The sequence below is a fragment of the Tenrec ecaudatus genome, chromosome 17, assembly GCF_050624435.1.
Source record: "Tenrec ecaudatus isolate mTenEca1 chromosome 17, mTenEca1.hap1, whole genome shotgun sequence".
NCBI classification, from domain to species: Eukaryota; Metazoa; Chordata; class Mammalia; order Afrosoricida; family Tenrecidae; genus Tenrec; species Tenrec ecaudatus.
In genome coordinates this window covers 51,500,001-51,518,949 of record NC_134546.1, presented here as the reverse complement: position 1 = coordinate 51,518,949, position 18,949 = coordinate 51,500,001, and the positions used below count along the sequence as shown (strand labels likewise).

General features: G+C 48.9%; 1 non-coding gene across 1 annotated transcript; it reads left to right on the top strand.

Moving 5' to 3' along the window:
- The first annotated feature begins 10,594 nt into the window (after nt 1-10,594).
- Nucleotides 10,595-10,760, top strand: LOC142431264 (U1 spliceosomal RNA). The gene has a single exon (XR_012780796.1). It is a non-coding gene; the product is annotated as a U1 spliceosomal RNA (small nuclear RNA).
- Nucleotides 10,761-18,949: the final 8,189 nt, after the last annotated feature.

The following is an 18,949-nucleotide window of genomic DNA, read 5'->3' as shown; positions in this document are numbered from 1 at the left end:
GAGAAGAAAAACTTCAGGGAAACTGGCTCAGAGACTCATAGCCATTAGGTTTTCAATCCTACCAATGACAAACATCCTAAGCCAACGAGGAAAGTCATTCCAAATTTGAGTTTGCAGATATTTCATATTTAAGGTGTTCCAGCAAAAAAATTTAAACCGGAAGAACCAAAAAATAATAGCTAAAATAGGAACTCCTAAGGTTTAGTAGACAAAGCTACAGGAAATAAAAGGAAACAGGAGGATAGAAGATGTGTATTGGGGTACAGGAAGATGTAAAAAAAACAGGATGTATGGATTGGTTGAAGTGCTGAATGAAAAGAAAAGGTGTAATCTAAGCTTCAAACAATGAAAATCTTTCAAAATCCAATTTATGTTAGAAATGGGGAAATGTCAAAAAATTAAAAAGTATTCATGTGGCTAGAGGAAATTGACCTGGGAAGATTGGAGCAGGTGAAGTTCATTGAAGGTGGCAACTTGGGTGAATCCAAAGTGTATTCTATAAAGCTATAATACTGCTGAGTTTGAACTTCAATAAAGCCAGAAGATGGTGCTTTAATGGGAAGTTTACCAAACGGCTTAAAAGAGACTTCCATAAACAGAATAAAATTAGTAGTCCATGGATTAGGGAGTAAACCTGGCAGTGACAGGCAAGGGACTAAAGTCTAGAAAACTGAAACCCCTCAACAGCAAAAGGACAAAAAATCCACATAGACAATACCAGAGAAGACACATAGCTAACCAACAAAAGACATGCTTGGGATCATTAGCTATTCCAGAGGTGCAAAAGAAAACAGCAGTGAGCTTCCAGCTCACCCCAGAGTTGGTAGGAAAGTTTGAAACATGTTGACAAGGGTGTGAACCAACTGGAGCCCTTGTTTTCGCAGGTGAGACAAACGGTGCCACCACTGAGGAAAACATGTCATGTCCCTAAAAAGCTGGAAATAGAAATGCCATAGGACCCATCATCCCTTTACTTGGTATGTGTTCCAGGGAAATAAATCAGAGCTGGGACTATAAATAGACACAGGCGCACAGTCATTGGTGGAAAATGGGTAAACGGACATACGCACAATAGAATGTAATATTAACAAAGGTGAGTCCGACCTCGGCATAAATCTGGAGGATGTGCTACGTGGAATTAGCATAACAAATATTGAGACCACTGTTCTCAACCTTCCTAATGCTGTGACCCTTTAATACAGTTCCTCGTGGTGATGCCCCCAACCATAAAATAATTTTCATTGCTACTTCATAACTAATTTTGCTACTGTTGGAAGAATCGGGTGACCCCTGTGAAAGGGTCTTTTGACCCCCAAGGGGTTGCAACCCACAGGTTGAGAACCGCTGCTTTAAAGCTTTTAAAGTAAAATTTAATGAGAAATGCGGCATTTTCACATCTGTTCAATCCGTTGTTTGAGTTGAGGTGTGAGGACATCTTGCGACACGCTGAAAACCGTGTTTTTGGTCACCCTCTCAGGTCACTGCGGATCTGTTCTTTAGTAATGACGCTGATACGCAAAGGATGGCAGTTCTCTAGCGATTAGCTGCAGTGCGTACGTACGATTAAGTCAAACCTTAACCTGCCCTCAGACCTAAAGGAGATTGACTGCTGTGGGCATTGATGATGTTTCACACCGATCCTAGAGGACGAGGTACAACTGCCCTTGTGAGTTTCCGAGGCCAACTAGCAGCAACTGGTGGTTTCAAACTGCTGACCATGTGGATTGCAGCCAACTTGTAACCACTATGTGGTGAAAACATGGCCATCGAGTCAGTACTGACTCAGGACTGGGCTGGCAGGATTGTCCCCGTGTGTTTCCAAGATGGGAAACTCACTTTTATGGGAGTAGAAAGCCTGTCCTCCAAGGTGCAGCGGTGGTTTCTGCCTGCTGACTGCATATCGCAGCCCAACGCACAGCCAGTACGCCACCCAGGGATGTCTCGGATGAGTTTCTAGGATGACATCCAGGGTACAGAAAGCGAATGAGTTCTCCCAGCTAGGCTGACCACAGCCTAGCTAGTGTGATGGAGGCGCCTCCCGCTTAGAGCTGCCTGGAGCTGGAGGTGAGCGCTGCCTCCTTTAAGACATGCCCTCATTGTGAGCAAATAGGTGTCATTTCAAGCCATACATTTGGGCAATTCAAACCTCCGCACCTGGCTTTTACCTCTACTGCTGGTGCTGAGGTAGCAGCATTACCTGAAGGACAGACTGACTTCATTACCAAGGGCTGCCTGATAACGTGCCATTAGATGGCATCGCCATGCTGTAGACCAGGACCCTGACTTCACGGTTGTTGGCAAGACTGCTTTTGGAAGGTTCTAGGGGAAGATACTCTGTCTCCGCTTCTGGCAGCCCAGCCCCCTGAGTCACGGCTGTTTTCGCTGTGACCCTGTGTCTGAGGACACCATTATAGCTGGGTATCTGAGTAACCATTGTTTCCAAGGGTCACCCTGCCCAGAAGGTCATTTCAGAGACAAATAGCCCACCTGACCCTCAAGGGCCTCAATGGGGTGACATCCAGTAGTAGATTCAAATTGCATTCAATTTCTTTTTGACACCGGACTTCATGACTTTCTTAAGGATCATAGTTGTAAACATAGCCCTTAACTAACAGTTTCCACTTCCTGTATGGTGGAGTCCTGAGCTGCCACCACGGTAGAAGCTTGACTACCTGAGGCTGTCGTTCCATAAGAGATGCTCTGGAGCAGGCGTCCTCAAACTGGCCCACGGGCCACATGCGGCCCACTGAGGACATTTATCCAGCCCGCTGGGTGTTTTCGCCCCGTTTAATACTTCAAAATAAGATATGTGCAGTGTGCATAGGAATTTGTTCATAACTATGTGGGTCTGAGGGACAGTAAACTGGCCCCCTGTTTAAAAAGTTTGAGGACCCTGTTCTGGAGGGTCTGTGAGATGCTAGAAGGAGGCGCCCTGGTGGTGTAGTGGTTACAGTCTGGGAAACTCAGGGCAGTTCTGCCCTGTCCTGCCCGGTTGCTAGGAGTCGCCATTGGCTGGATTCAGGCAAGGAGGTTGGTATTGAGTTTTAATGTGAATGGAGCAAGACAAGGAAGCCATTTTGAAAGCAGACCCTCTACACAGGCTTTTAGGTCCCCCCACCCCACGAGGACAACTCCTTGTCCCTGAGTTGGTTCTGACCTGTCTGCACATGGATGCAGACTGCCATGTTGTTTTCACTTGAGAGGGGCAGGCTGGTGGTTTAGGAACCCCACATGACCCCGCCTCCCTCCGGTTGGCAGGTGCATGCTTCTCCATCCTGCCACACGAGCGCCTTCAAAGTTACACCCAATGGACCCAAGACACACTGGGCGGCCAAGTTCATGCTGAGCTCAGGGCTCAGCAAAATGGTGGTTGCATTGAAGTTTGGGGGGTGGTTTATTCCGCCAGTCACAGGAAGCCAGAAGGCACACTTTGTAACGCGAATGCGTTAAGTCAGGGATGAACACTCAGTTGTGCCTGGGCCGGATCCCTTGGGAAAGCCTACCCCAGCACAGCCAGACGGCTTTCTGAGAATTCTCCCATCTGGAAACAATTGATCTGGAAGCTAGAATGAGGAGAGACATTTTAACTTGGGCAGTTCTGCCACCAAGAGGTGGTTTTTACAAGTTAAAAGGAGCAGAGGCAGGGTGAGAGCATGAAATGTTGGGGTGGTGCTGGTACCTCTGAGGGGACAGATAAGACTGACTCGGGGAGAGTGCCCTTTCTCGAGACTGGCATCAACCAATGTTGCTCTGTGAACTCCTCTGGGCCGCCGGGCTTGGACAAACCTCCGCCTCAGCATCATTCCAGCTGAGGCTCGAGTTGTGAACTCCACGCTGCTGAAGGCGAACATACCACAGACCTTCCGCCTCGCTTTCCCCGGGACTACCAGGACACGGGATGCAGGTGGGATGAAGGTGCCCAAGGTCTCTTGACCAACAAGAAATGCTGTGTGAAATGGCCTCCCACTTGCTGGTTAGAACTTCAACATCCTTTTTGGAGAACATAATTCCATCCATGTAGCAAAGGCTGTGAATAGCGTCCTTCCCTACCACCTCCCTTTGCTCTTCTCTCAGCAGGGCTCTGTTGCTCTGTAGCAAATCCTCAGAGCATCGAGAACCAGAGGAGAAGGCCTCTTTCATGCCCTCTGGAGACTCCACAGACCAGAGGGGCTTCAAAAGGCTTGTGGAAAAATTAAAGTGAAAAACAATGCTATTTTCCCACGAGTTTTATGAAGACCTCTAGTATAAACAGGAGGGACCTTGGTGGTGCAATGGTTACGCATTGCTCTGCTCACTTCAAGTTCAGCAGTTGGAAACCACCAGCCAGTGCTTGGGAGGAAGATGAGGCTTTCTTCTCCCATATAGAGTATCAGTGTTGGAGACTCACAGGGGCAGTTCTACCCTGTCCCATAGGCGCTGTGAGTCAGAATTGATCCTACGGAGAGCAAGAGAGCCAATGATTCTGTACCTTTAGTAAACAGGAGTTTCTAAGACCTGCTTTTGAAATGACTTTTTCCCATAGGTGTCTATCTCGAGCTGTAGACCAGTGACAGCTTAACCTGCCAAAACTTGGCAAAAGGAAAAAACAAGCTGGCAGGAAAACAAAGGCCAAACCCAAACAGAGCAGAACCCAAGGATGCAAGGCATTTCCTCACCCCCCCCCCCCCTGCTTATCGATGAGCTGGAGGGAGGATGCGTGGAGGAACGGAAGGGCCAGGGGAACCAACCGAAGAGGACAGGTCTGGACAGCAAACCGGATCAGAGGGAACAGCAATCTGGGAAGGATCCTGTGAACTGGGCGGGACTAACCTGAAAGACCAGAAAGGGCCTCAGGAGGGACCAGACCCTTCTGGTCCCCGCCAATAAGTCCTGCCCCCAGGAATGGGGTTGGACCAGTAGGTGGAACAAGAGATGCCATCCAGAGATGCCATCTTGGCAACGTCAGCAGAGGGTCATGTGTTTGTCTATTCTGGGGGGAAAAAAAAGGTGGAATCAGGGGACTGAGGGGAGAAAGCGTGGGAAGTGGGAATTCTGCAGAGGCCAACTGATTTAAACAGCATGACACTTAACCAGCATGGGCGAGCAGGATTGGGGGGGTTACCAGGGAGGCAGCAGCATGAGCAAAATGTGCCAGAAAAGCCAATGAAGGTGGAAGGGTGCACTTGGAACCAGAGAACAGGGCCTGCAGGCAGCAATCTGGCAACGTTACAGGAAAATCAGGCTTTAGGAGGAGCAGATAGCCAACCATGGAGGCAGGAATTGTACAGGAGAGCAGGCAGGCCGGCCCACATGAGGTGGGGCCGGGGAGGAGGGGAAGAGTCCCAGCAGCCATCTTCTCAGAGTATACGTTACTGACATCTCTAAGTGGCCCCCAGTGAACTGCTTACAGAGTTGGCCCTCGCTGTAAGCAAACTCCAGAGGGCAGGGTTGGGTCCCACAGGGTTCACGGACAATCCGAGAGAAGACGGTCCCATCTCCCTCCTATGAAAGCTGGTGGTTTCAGACTGCTAGTCTTGCAGTTTAAGTCCCACCACCAGGTGAAGTCGGAAAGGTGCACCGGGAGAGGGAGGCAGTCGGTGGTGAGGCAGATCCGTACCCACACCCGGCTCCAGGGACAGAAGATTTTGTCCTGAGCTTAGGCTTTACCTCAAAGGTGGATTCCGAGTCACGGTACCAAAATGTTAGGCTTTTGGATTGGGATTCCTTGCGCCTTGTTTCAAGGCCCTGAAAGGATTCGTGCGGCACATGCACGCTTGAAATCCAAGTGACTTATGAGAAGGGAAGTGTCAGGTATCACAGTCTCAAAAAGCACACGCTGTTTAGGAGTTTGCGACTGAATGCGACAAACCACGTGGAAGGAATCCAGGAACAGGAGCACAAAACCGTGCGTGTGGAACCCAGGAGACCCCAGGGGCCAAGAGAGAGGCCTGAGAGGGTCTGAGAGGCGCATGTGTGCCTGCAAGGGCGAGACACTCCCTCCCTCTGGCTGCCAAGCACCCCTGAAAGTGGGCAGCCGCCTGCCTGTGGACAGTTTTGATCCCCACTTGCTGGCTGGGAAGGCTTGGTTGAAGGTATTGGCTGACTTAATTGGCTGAGTTTAGGCACACCTGCATGATGTCATGTGCCTAGGTTGAGGCTAGGTTTGGTTTCACCTGTGCTTAGGTGGGCCTACTCTGCGCATGCTCAGTTTGGAGCTTTCCATAGGTGTCTAATTCGTGTGCCTGATTTCTTTCCACCCCCTCTGCTGTGGCCCTGTGCAGGCACTGGGGCGACAACCCCCTTGGTCCCTATTCTGGTTACCTACCACGGCACCGCTGGTTTCTCGTCTAAGACATGAAGTTGGCATGCTTCCTGCCGTTGTTGCTACATGTGAGGGCTATATGCCTTCACTTGGGTCCAAAACCATGCCTCCCTTTCTGCTCCTGAAGCTGCAGACACAGGGACCCACTCAGAACACGCTCTTTGGCTTTTACATTTCCAGCTGATTGCTCAAAACTTTCATCTCTGTTGCTAGGGAATCACCATGTTCCTCCCTCTTGACCCGCCCTCCCCTGGTTCTCCAAGGACTCCACAGGCCGGTGTCCCTCCGTGCCAGGCTGTCAGACTGGAAAATTATGCGGATGCTAGTTGAGAGTGTTGGAAGCCCACCGGGGCAGGACCTCTAAGGGTCGGTCTGAGTCAGCATCTTCTGGATGGCAGGGAGTTTGGTTTGGTTTTGAGTTAATTGACTGTGTTGACCGCTGCGAAAGTTTATTGTGCCAGCCTGGCCGATAAACACAAGTAGGATTAACTGACAGGCAGAGGGATAAATGGCTCGGTGAGCCTCGCCTTGCTTGTTCTGTGCCTCAGTTTAAAGGGGTACACTACCTGTGGGATGCCTGGCCTGTGGACTGTGTCGCTGTAAGTTGAGGTCCCTTTAAGCCCACACGATTGGAATGTTCATCTCTGCAGCTGGGGACCGACAGTTGATGACAGTTGGGGACCTGCCTTGCTGTTTGCTGCCTGGATATATATAGCCCAGCTCTCTCTACAGAAGGAGACTGGCAACTGGCAGCTCTCAAGCCTTAAAGGACTGCTAGTGTCTCACTGCTTTATAATTTAACTGTTAATTTATAATTTAACTGTTAATTGATATTATCTATCTGTATATAATTTAACAGTTCATTTCTTGTATTATATATCTATCTTTATAAATATATTTATATATAATTACTAGCAATCTGGTTTGTCTCTCTAGAGAACCCTGTTCAACACAACCGCTCTCTCTGTGTCCCTGCTGTAAGGGTTCCCTGACAGTGCAGGGCCTGGCCCACTCCTACAGAAGTGTCTCCTCTCTTGGCTGTCCAGTGAGCGGGTCATGCACCAATGACCCCAGGAGCCTGAAGGCTCTTTCCTGTCATGAGCCTGCCTCGGGGCCTTGGCACACCACCCCAGGGCGGTCCCTAACTTCTGGCCCCAAGAGGTGGCCCTGTGCTGAGCTACGCACAGCAAACCAGAGGGGCGGTTTATGCCCGTACTCCCTGAGAGCTCTCTGGGTTTACATTCACATGCCTCAGGGAGTCTGGTCTTGCCCATACTCACAAAAAGCTCAGCAGTAGCTGCCACCTCACACCATGCCCCCCCTTTCTGCCTCCAGCCTGCACTCACACCAGACTCTCCCTGCCACCACCTCAGCCGCTTGGAAGTTTGATCTCTTTTTGTGTACCGCTCAGAGGCAAGCATGTTGGGCGCAGATGTCCAGGGAACCCGGAGAGTCCTCTCTCATCTGCCTGGTCCGGATTGATAGTGGCCCAGAAGACTGGCTGCTCCCTCGTGAGTCCACAAGACAAGAGTCACATCTGTGATTTTCCTGAGAGCTGAGATCATGTGAAACATGCCTCCCTGCTCGCCCCGGCCCCTTCAAGTCCCAGAGGAAAACACTTCGACTCTCTGCTCTGATCACGAGGCAGACGTCAGCCAGACAGCCTGGGGCGCTCAGTCTGCGCACTAATGTCTCCTTCAGTGAGCTTCCCTTGCACGCATTTGGTTATGAGTTGGCTTTTTCTGCTCCGGGGCACGGATTCCTAAGAGAGGCAACTGTCTGTTCTCTGTCCTAGCCTGGACTGAAATACTTTGTCCTTAAACATATCCCTTAAACATTTACCAAGGAATGTAAGAGGTCCAGTTCACTCGCCAGAGGGTTTCCTAGGTTACCAGGTCTTTCTCCCGAGAAGCCCCCAGGTGGATTTGAACCACCAATCTCACAGTTGGCAGTGAGTGATTAGCCCTTGCACCACAAGCCAACCCCCCACCCCCAGTTACCCTCTTCATAACCCCCTTGTCTCACCCTGGCATAGCGGGTGACGGGTTCAAAGCCACCACTCGCTCTCGGGGAGAAAGAAGAGGCTTTCTGCTGCCATAGAGTTACGTCTCTGACACCCACGGGGTAGTTCTACCCTGTCCTACGGGGTCACTGTGAGTCAGAAACATCCTGCTGGCAGTGTCTTTATAAAAATTATCTATCTCCTCATCTGCTTATTACCAAGGGCAGATCGCAGTAGGAGACTGGAAGGCAAGATCAATGCCTGGATTTCACCCTTAGACCCGAAGGGGCAGGACCAGGTGTCTCATTTTCAGTTATTTTCCAAGGTTGTAAGAATCTTAAGGATGCTCATTCCCTTTGAAGAGGCAGCAGAGAGGAAGAGAACCCTGGAGTTGGTGGCTTTGGGTGTGAATGATTTTCTCGCCTCATCAGCTTTTAAAGTTGAGGTGTTTGTGATTTTCACTTTGACTGGTCATGGCAGTCGGGTGGGAGTTTCCAGAGCAGACTCGTCTCCCATCCAGCCGTGTGCACACACTTTGTTTCTGACCTTGGTTGCCGTCGCTCAGTGGGACAGCACATTCCCACTTCTTCCCTGGCGCCCCGTTTCCATTCATCCTTCTTGCCTGCCCCTTCCTGCCGCTGCGCTTGGTTTGAGGGCAAAGGCTGCCCATCTGCCCCTCTGGTTGTCGGTGTGGAGGAGTCTCCCTGGTGTTACTGTGTGTTTTATAGGCATGTCTCCTGTTTGACTGAAAGATGATTCCTGGGGGTCGGTTCAAGTCGAGGCCACACTCTAAGGTGTCTAAGGGCCACAATCTTGGGGTGTCTAAGGGCCACAATCTTGGGGTGTCTCAGGGCCACAATCTTGGGGTGTCTCAGGGCCACAATCTTGGCAGTCCACCAGTCTTTATAAGATCTGTAAACCTGTTTGTTTGTTTGAATGATTTTGGATGTTGTTCTCTCTATATTTTTTGTCCCACTCTGTCCTGGGCCTTCTGTTGTGACACAGCTCAGAGTGGTTGGCCCTGGTAACTGGGCACCATCACTGAATTATTTTGATTTCACGAGAGTGGAGGTTGATCTGAATGGTTCAGTGGTCCTGTGGGCCAATTGTTTCCTTGGGTCTTTGATAAGGTGACCAGATTTTCACATTGGTCAAGCGGGACACCATTGATAAAACTCATATCCTGGCGAAATAGCCAAATGGCAGCCGAAAACCGTATACCCTAGCTTGTCATGCATTCTTTCCCCAAATCGGGACTTTTTTAAAACGCCGAGGGAAGCGGGAAAAATTGTTAAAAATCGGGACTGTCCCGCCAAAAGCGGCACGTCTGGTCACCTTCGTGATTTTCTTCATTCTAGTTTGCTCCTGATGGGGAGGTGTCAATAGCTACAACTTAGATGGCCGCCTGCAGCTTTCAAGACCCTAGTAGGAAGTGGAACATGGTCTTTGTGGACTACGCTATGCCAATTGCCCTCCGTGACCCCCAGACCATGGTCCTGAGCCCCCAGGCCCAGTGAGTGAGTCCCTCAGGGTATTTGGTCCTGGCTAAAAAGTTTTCCGAACTTTGTTCCTTGTACGCTGGACTCAGTCCTTTGAAGTGTTTGCAGCATATCCAAATACACACCTAAAAAGATACAAGTATATACAACATATACAAATATATATACGACAATCAACATCCACGTGTAGATTAGTCTCGGTCACATCTAAATAAACTGGTGGTGTGCGCCAATTCATCTTTTCCCCATTTGTCCAGCCAGCATGTCCACCTACGTAGCTACTTGTAGGTTATCGGTCATATTATTACAGGATTATGTATGAAGCACGTCAAGAGGTTTGAGGACAAATTCCATTATCCTTTAATTCCATCTTTCCACTAATTTTTGAAGTCCCTTGGCATTTACTCTCAGGTAGCTAGCTCCCAGTGTCCTCCTTTGCTCTGGTCATCGTGGGCTGCTCGGCAGAGTGTGGTGTTCCCCTCCTCTTGTGTTCACTCTCCGGTTAATGATTTTGCGTCCCGTCTCCTTCCACCCCTGGTCACCATCCAAGAATGTTTCTGTGTGTAAGCTTTTTTGGACTCATCACGGTGACCTCAGACAGGATTTCCCCTTGTGTGATTGACTTAATGTCCACCAGGATCATGCCTGGTAGAGGTGGCTCCTGGGTTCTGCATGTCTACTGCGTGTATGTTGAGCGGTAATCCCCACGGATCTTCCGCAGTGAGCGCACCCAGCACGCCGTGCTTTCAGCCAGCAAGGTTGCGTCGCCGGCATGTCCTAAGTGGTTAAGGAATATTAACCTGGCAGGGGAGAGACCATGACCACGAAGTGGTTTTCCCAGGGCGAGGCTCATCCATTGCCCTCCGGGTGTGCTGAGCCCTGTGATTTCCCCCCAAGGGTGGGAAACTCGACTGCATCATTTGTGGTCATGGGGGGACTGCGTTCACGCTCTCCCCTGGGGGGGAAAAAAGAAGTGGTTAAGGAGTCTTTTTCCAGTCCTGCTGTGGCACTTCCGATGGTCCCGTTTCTCGGATTATGTGCTGCGACCGAGCATATATGGCGAAAGGATACAACCGGATGTACATCTTTCCTGATTTCCAACCACACAGAACCCCTTCACTATGTTCAAGCCATTGCCTCTCGATCTCTGCACCGATTCCACGTGAGCACAGGTAAGTAGTCTGGCGTTCCCATTGTTTTGCAATGGCATCGTAGTTAGTTATGATCCACACAGCCCGAGGCTTTTGCGCAGCCAACAAAACATAGGTGCATATCTTCCTTCTCTGCTTTCAGCCAAGATCCGTGTGATAGGAACAAGGATCGTCCTCATTCCGAATCCTCTCCTGAATCCAGCTTGGCGCCCTGTGTACTCGTGTGCGATGCTAATGGGTTTGTTCAACAATGTCTGCACTCGTTTGGGCCACCTTTCTTTGAAACGGGCTCAAATACCAATCCCAGTTGACTGGCCAAATGTCTTGCCCTTGCCTAGTGAGTGATCCCAGAAGTGCATCAGTTTGTGGAAATATTTCCATCGGTGTTCTCTCAGTTTCTGGAGCCTTGCTTTTGCTAACGCACTCAGTACAACTTAAGGAAACTCGATGGCATCGTGGGTTATCCATTGGGCTGCTCCCTGAAAGGTCAGTAGTTCGAACCCCTCACCGACTCTAAGGGAGAAATCTGAGGCCTGAGGCCCCTATAAAGGTTTAGAAAGCCCACAGGGCCAGTTCGATTGGGAACTTACCCAGTGACAGTGGGTTTGGAGTCTTCAGGGCAACTCAGACTTGTTCCTTTAGTACCTTCAGTTCTTGACACATGCTACCTCCTGAAATGGTTGAAGGTCAGCCAATGTTTTTGGGGTCCATCTTTTTTTGATGTCTTGCATCATCTAGTATTTCCCCAGAGAATCCTTCAATAATGCAACTCAAGGGCTGTGTTTTCCCCTCCGTCCTCGCAGCTGAGAAATGCAGTGTTTTCTGCCCCGTTGATTTGGTAACTCCAGCTCCTCTTTGTACATTTCATTACACTGTATTTTTTCCCCTGTTCTTTTCCTAATTGTTAGAGTTGTGGGATTAAGGGATTTATTTAGAAACCTCAGAACAAGTCTGCACGATTTCTAAAAAATGCTTTGACTTTGGAGTTACGGGTTGTGCATCAAAGCGGAGGGTAGGTACTTACTGCAGGAAGGATGGCACACTTTTTAAGATTTGGTGTGAGGGGGGCCGGCCCCAATCCCAACTACTAAGGGGACACCTGTCCTTCCCCCCAGAAGAATTTATTTCAAAGGACGGCATTGAATCTGCAGCTCCGGGAGAGGGACATATCTGATTGGAGCACACGGGAGCAGATGAAGGGGGAGGAGGAGAGAGTGGGGCACATTCTGGCCCACCAGGCCTTGAGGATGATGTTCCCAATTAGAGCAGCCAGTCCACAGAGAGGACCACATGGCTGGCCCAACTAGGAGACATGACGCCCCTCACTGACCCATAGCCCTACAGGGGACAACACCGGAGACACAGTGTGGGGAATTGCGCCCGATCTAATCCTGTCACACAGAGGCAAAACAATGAGGGGGTGCAACAGAACAGCAAGGGAATGGAGCGGCGAAGTCCCCAGGGAATGCTGAAGGTGGACTTTGGGGCCAGGGCGTGGTGCCCCAACAGACTGGACTGGAAAACACTCCTAAAGGCCAACAAACAATCCTTGAACTAACTACGAGCTTTTCTTTCTTGTGTTTTGTTTGTTTTTGTTATCGGTTTGTTGTTGTTGCTGTTGTTTTGCTGTATATTGTTGCTTGGTTTTGCTCTGTCTTGTTTTTGTGCATGTTATTATCTCCGCAGGTCTGTCTAAATAAGATAGGCTGGATAAACAATCTGGAGGAGAAAACAACAGGACCAGCAGTTCCAGGGGGACATGAGAGAGGGGGAAGTGGGGGGAAGGTAGTGGTGTTAACAAACCCAGGGACAAGGGAACAACTAGTGATCCAAATTGTTGGTGAGGAGGGTGTCGGAGGCCTGTCAGGATGTGATCAAGGGTAATGTAACCAAGAGGAATTGTTGAAACCTGGTGTAGACTGAGCATGATAGTGGGACAGGAAGAAAGTCAAAGGAAATAGAGGAAAGAACTGGGAGGCAAAGGACATTTATAGAGGTCTAGATAAAGGCATGTACATATTTAATATATTTATATATGAGGATAGGGAAAGAGATCTATATGCATATATTTATAGGTTTAGTATTAAGGTAGCAGAAGGACATTGGGCCTCCACTCAAATACTCCGTCAATGCAAGAATATTTTCTTCTATTAAATTGGCATTCTATGATGCTCACCTTCCCAACACCATTGACCGGGGTGGGGGTGAGGGGTTCTTGATTAAAAGTCATTAAAAAACATTAGAAATCTTGATTAAGAATTCTAACAACTGATCAACAATGAAAACTTTGATAAGCAGTTCTCGATAAGCAGTTCTCAACAATTATTTGTTATTCTTAAAGTTTAACATTATAAAAGTCACAAACATAATATAAAACTCATATCCTGATGAAACAGCCACATGGCGGCCGAAAACCGTATATTCCCTTCCCGTTCTCCCGCCGCTCCCTAGCTTGTCCTGCATTCTTTCCAAAAATCGGGACTTTTTAAAACGCCGCAGGACACGGGACAAATTGTAAAAAATCGGGACTGTCCCGCCCCAAGCTGGATGTCACGTCACCTTAATGTAGAGGGTAACTTCTTATTGCCTGCAGAGTTCGTGGACAGAATGGAGTTTCAAAAGCGAATGGGATTTTCCCTTGAGTTTTCAGAAGCCCCCGCTGTATAGACACATAACAAAACCTTTGCCGTTTTAACCAATATCCAGGGTCCAATTCGGCCCTCTACGAGGTCTTTCCGTTAAGTTTGTTTGTTTGAAAACAAAACAAACCATGGTTTACCAAGCTGCTGTTTGTGAGCATTCTGAGTGTACACCTGTGTGGGGCACTGGTCTGCTGGGTTTGTCTTTTTCATTCTGAATGCCAGCTCTCTCCTTCTGCCTTTTCAGACTTTACTGTCTCCCCCTCAGAGCAGAGACCCCAGGCACCCCACAGTGTGTCCCCCTCAGCTCAAGTCCCCTGAAGTCAGCCAGCGCAGGGCCTGTCAAGAAAGGGGTACAGCAGCCCCTGCTGGCATCTGAGGGGCTGCCAACGGAAAGGCTGGCAGCTGCTCTGTGGGGGAAAGATGGAGCTCCCTGCTCCTGTCAAGATGTGCGGCCTGGGAAACGTTTCCTGTTCCTGCAGTTCTTTCTCTCTTAAAAAAAAAAAATCCTCTTATTGGGGGCTCGGACAGCTCTTACCACAATCCATCCATCCATCCATCCGTGTGCCAAGCACATTTGTACATATGTTGCCCTCATCATTCTCAAAACATTTTATTTCTACTTGAGCCCTTGGTATCAGCTCATTTCCTCCCTTCCCCCTTCCCTCACTCATGAACCCTTAATAATTTGTAAATTGTTATTATTTTTTATGTCTTATACCACTGTCTCCCCTCACCCACTATTCTGTGATCCATCCCCCTGGGATGAGGTTATATGTAGATCACTGTGATCGGTTACCCCTCTCTCCCCCCTGCCCCCTCACCTTTCCTTTCCCCTCCTGGTATCACTATTCTCAATATTGACTGACGGGTTTATCTGTCCTGGGTTTGCTGTGTTTCCAGCTCTTATCTGTACCCATGTACATGCTCTGGTCTAGCTGGATTTGTAAGGTAGAATTGAGGTCATGATAATGGGGGGCAGAGGGGAAGAGGAAGCATTAAAAACTAGAGGAAAGTTGTATGTTTCTTTATTATTATTTAATCATTTTATTGGGGGCTCATACAACTCATCACAATCCATACATATATCAATTGTATAAAGCACATTCGTTACCCTCATCATTCTCAAAACATTTGTTCTCCACATAAGCCCTTGGCATCAGCTCCCCATTTTCCCCTCCTCCCTCCTCCCTCATGGAAAGTTGTATGTTTCTTTGGTGCTATACTGCACCCTGACTGGCTCGTCTCTTCCTTGTAACCCTCTGTAAGGGGATGTCCAATTGCCTACAGATGGGCTTTGGGTCTCCACTCCCTCCTTCCCCCTCATTCACAATGATAGGATTTTTTTCTGGGTATTTGATGCCTGATACCTGATCCCATCGACAGCTCGTGATCACACAGACTGGTGTGCTTCCTCCACGTGGGCTTTGTTGCTTCTGAACTAGATGGCTGCTTGTTTACCTTCAAACCTTTAAGACCCCAGACACCAAATCTTTAGATAGCTGGGCACCATCAGCTCTCTTCATCACATTTGCTTGCTTATGCACCCAGTTTGTCTTCAGTGATTGTATCCGAAAGGTGAACATCACGGAATGCCAGGTTATTAGAACAAAGTGTTTCTGCTACCTTAATACTTAACCTATCAATATATGGACACAGACCTATTTCCCGGCTGTGAGTTGGAATTGACTTGATGGCTATGGGTTCGGGTTGGGTTTGTAGGCACTGCCCTGGAGCCTCCAGGTTCAAGTACATTTGAAAACCGTTTGTCCAGTTGGACAGAGCCTTGGCTGCTGCTCTCTTTAAGGAGCTCTTGAAGTGCAGTGGATGTGGGACTGGCTCCTAGTGTGATGCTCTGCTTCCTTCAGATTTCTCCCCTTGTCATTGAGTCAGTGTTGACTCAGCCACCCCCAGTGGGTTTCTGAGCCTGTCACTGTTGATGAGAGTAGAAAGTCCAGTCTGTCTCCTGCAGAGCTGCGTGTGGTTTCAAACTGGCTGCCGTGCGGATCACAGTCCCACATGTAACCACTGCACCCCCAGGGCTCCCCCCATAAACATGGCAGCGTTGGAAACCCTGCAGGGCAGTTCTACCAGGGTCCTGCAGGCTTACCATGCGCCTGAATGAACTCAGAGGCAGGGGCTTGGGTTGTTTTGTTGCTCTGTGTAAACCTGAGTGGCACCGGGCCTGGGTCATCTTGCCTCTTCACAATAGCCATGCCCACACTAGATGCCAACGCCTTGTGCTTGCCTGGTGCCTGCACACAGCTGGCACTCAGTAGGGCTTTGGCGGATGGATGACGGGGAGGGAACCGGCCTTTGCAGCACCCTTTACCAGGGACTCCTCTCGGCCTTCTGGACCTGAAGGCAGCAGGCATTGGGGGAAGGGGTGGGGTGGGAGGGGAGAGAAGTTCTGCTTCCAGGTCGGAGCCCAACACGCCCACAAGCCAGGCTAGCTTGTCAGTCCTCCCCGGGGAGGTCTGGGTTGCGAAGGGTACATGCATTTCCATGTTAGTCTGACTGTCTCTGAGCCCTCATCTAAAATGAACGGTCTAATAAGAATGGGGTCAATGGTGACGTATTAAATCTACGACTGGGGGAGATTATCAGTGAGGGAGGGAGGTATGCCCTCTAAGCAGCTCTATCTTCCCTCTGCTTTCATGGTCATTCTATAACTGTAACCAGGTTCTAGTCAACCCTGGCTCATGAGACCCCTTGTGTGTCAGCAAACCATGTGCATAGCACAGCCAATGGCTGGCTTTGGGGCGCTGGATTGCCAGGAGCCTCTGGGTGGACACAACAAATCTCTAGCAGTTCAGTCAGCGGACAAAGGCATGGACTGTTTTCTTATCACCTAGGGATTCTGATCATTTAATCTGTTATATATATACATACAACTTTCCATGAGGGAGAAGGGGAAAATGGGGAGCTGATGCCAAGGGGTTATGTGGAGAACAAATGTTTTGAGAATGATGAGGGTAACAAGTGTGCTTTATACAATTGATATATGTATGGATTGTGATGAGTTGTATGAGCCCCCGATAAAATGATTAAAATATATATATTGCTGGGTTTGGATGGAGGATTTGGTTTTTCTCCCCAATACAGCTGCCTGGTTCCCTAGCACCTTTCATCCAGTAGGAGAGGAGCCTTGGGGGTCTAGTCCACAGTTCTAAACCACCAGCCTCTTCTCAGGAGGAAGACGAGGCGTTCCACTCCCATAAAGAGTGAGTCTCAGAAACCCACGGGGCAGTTCTACCCTGCCCTATCGGGTCAGCAGGAGTTTGAAACAACTCAATGGCGGCTTGAGGTTTTTAAAACCGAACAGTAGAAACCACCTGCTGCTTTTGTGTTGAATTCTCATGTTGTAGGCTCTGAGTAAGAGCCCTGGTGGCACCGTGGATCAAGCATTGCACTGCTCACCGAAAGGTCAGCAGTTTGAACTCGGACGGAGAAAGAGGTGGCTGTCTGTTTCTGTGAAGATTTAGTCGGAGAAATCCTGTGGGGCAATTTTCTTTTTCCTACAGTGGCCCGGTGAGTCTGAATTGGCTCAGTGGCAGTGGGTTTGGGGGTTTAGACTGAATGATGGATCTATAGCTCTCTTGGTTAAATGATCTGTTCTTAACTGGCACACTAGTTTACATGGAGGTGTATTTTTTAATAGATGATAAAATCATTCTCATTACTTGTGATAATTAGGTTTATGGTGCCAACCTGGCCAATAGGAACATGTGGGATTAATCAGGTTGCAGTTTGACTGGAGGGCAGAGATAAATGGCTCTGAAAGACCAGCTCCTCCCCCAACCTCTCCATCCCATCCCCGCCCTCTTGCTCTATGGTGACTGGACAAGTGTGCTGCTGCTTTAGCTAGTTCTCTGGCTCAACCTGTGAGCTACACTACCTGTGAGCCACGCCAACCCATGGATCGTGTTGCTAGAGCTTGAGGTTCCTTTGAGACCTGCTTCCCCACGCTGCTGGTATGTGCATTACTTGAACTTGAGGCTGGCGGCTCCCGTCATCTTGAGTTTGCTATCCCAGCCAGACCTGCTTCACTAAGCTCCAAAGGTACTATTCGTGACCCACCCTGGTGTTTACTGCCTTGGGCAGATTCTGCTTGCCTTGCTCGAAGGAGGACACTGCTGTGTCTGCTTCCTTGACCATGGACATTTTTCTTCTGAGTTTTATTGAAGGCTTATGTTTTTGTGGCTATACCCTGGTGGCATAGTGGGTAATTCATTGGGCTGCTAACCTGTCTAATGGAAAGGTTGGCAGTTTGAACCCACCAGCTGCTCCTTGAGGGAAAGATGGGGCTGTCTGCTGCCATAAAGTTTTATTCTTGGCACAACCGCTGAAGACAAATGGTGAATAAGCAAATGTGGCGAAGAAAGCTGATAGTGCCCGGCTATCAAAAGATATGGCATCTTGGGTCTTAAAGGCTTGAAGGTAAACAAGTGGCCATCTAGCTCATAAGCAACAAAGTCCACATGGAAGAACCACACCAGCCTGTGAAATCATGAGGTGTCGAAGGAATCAGGTATCAGGCATCATAAGAACAAAAAATATTATCATAGTGAATGAGGTGGGGAGTGCAGAGTGGAGACCCAAAGTCCATTTGTAGGCCACTGGAGATCCCCTTAAGAAGGGTCTTGGGGAGGAGACGAGCCAGTCAGGGTGCAATGTAGCAATGTTGAAACATACAATGTTCCTCTAGTTCCTAAATGCTTCCTCCTCTCCCACTATCATAATCCCAGTTCTACCTCACAAATATGGCTAGACCAGAGGATGTACACTGGTACAGATAGGAACTGGAAACACAGGGATCCCTTCAGGACCAGTGATGTGAGTGGGGATACTGGGAGGGTGGAGGGAGAGTGGGTTGGAAAGGGGGAACCGATTACAAGGATCTACATGTGACCTCCTCCCTGGTGGACGGACAACTGAAAAGTGGGTGAAGGGAGACGTCGGACAGGGAAAGATATGATAAAATAATAATTTATACATTATCAAGGGTTCATGATGGAGTGGGGAGCAGGGAGGGAGGGGAAAATGAGGAGCTGATGCCAGGGACTTAGGTGGAGAGCAAATGTTTTGAGAATGATGAGGGCAACGAATGTACAAATGTGCTTACACAATTGTTGTATGCATGGATTGTGATAAGAGTTGTATGAGCCCCTAATGAAACGCTTTAAAAAAAGTTAGTCTTGGAAACACAGAGGAACAGTTCGACTGTGCCCTATAGGGCTGCTATGAGTCAGAATTGATGGTGGTGAGTTGGGTCCGGTAACCATTTTCTGAATGCGCAAGTTAGTTTGAATGAAATTCCTCCTGTGGTGTTTTGACTCTTTTTAGTCACATTATCA